Source organism: Etheostoma spectabile, chromosome 18 (assembly GCF_008692095.1).
Source record: "Etheostoma spectabile isolate EspeVRDwgs_2016 chromosome 18, UIUC_Espe_1.0, whole genome shotgun sequence".
Lineage (NCBI taxonomy): Eukaryota > Metazoa > Chordata > Actinopteri > Perciformes > Percidae > Etheostoma > Etheostoma spectabile.
This window is the reverse complement of record NC_045750.1, coordinates 18,076,441-18,077,022: the sequence shown is the minus strand read 5'-3', so window position 1 is coordinate 18,077,022 and position 582 is coordinate 18,076,441.

Sequence of the window (582 nt, the reverse complement as noted above, 5' to 3'; positions counted from 1 at the left end):
GGGGTTGGGATGTTTAGCATCCTCATCTTTATGTTTTACCTGAGGGTAATGTTTGCACATGTGTTATATTGTGATGTCTAGTTCCCTTTTTCAAAAACAATTTTCTCCCATGGGAGACAATAAAGTAACCTTATCTGTAACATGGCCAGATTGACACATGAAGATTTAACACTCAATTTGGTACACAGGTGGGAAAGCAAAAGATTTTGTTGTTTTAAAAAAATTTAACATTGAATGAAGACTCATTGACAATAATTGTACTTTAATTGTAAAATATTAATAATGTTGGTGCTCGACTCAACACTGTTGTAAAGATTTTATCAGATTTTCAAATTTTACACAATAAAGTACATTGCCGTAGCCCTAAACATCCAACCATCAGTGGTGAGATGGACATTTTTGGGTGTCATCACCCGATGTGATGACACCCAAAAGTTTAAAGCTATAGTCCGTAGTTTCTGTCTCCCCCATGAGGAATTCTACATGACGCAGACCACACCCACCCCTCCTCCACACAGTTGCTAGTAAAAAAAGAAGAGGTACTTATTAGGGATGAGCCGAGTACTCGGCTGAAACGAGTAT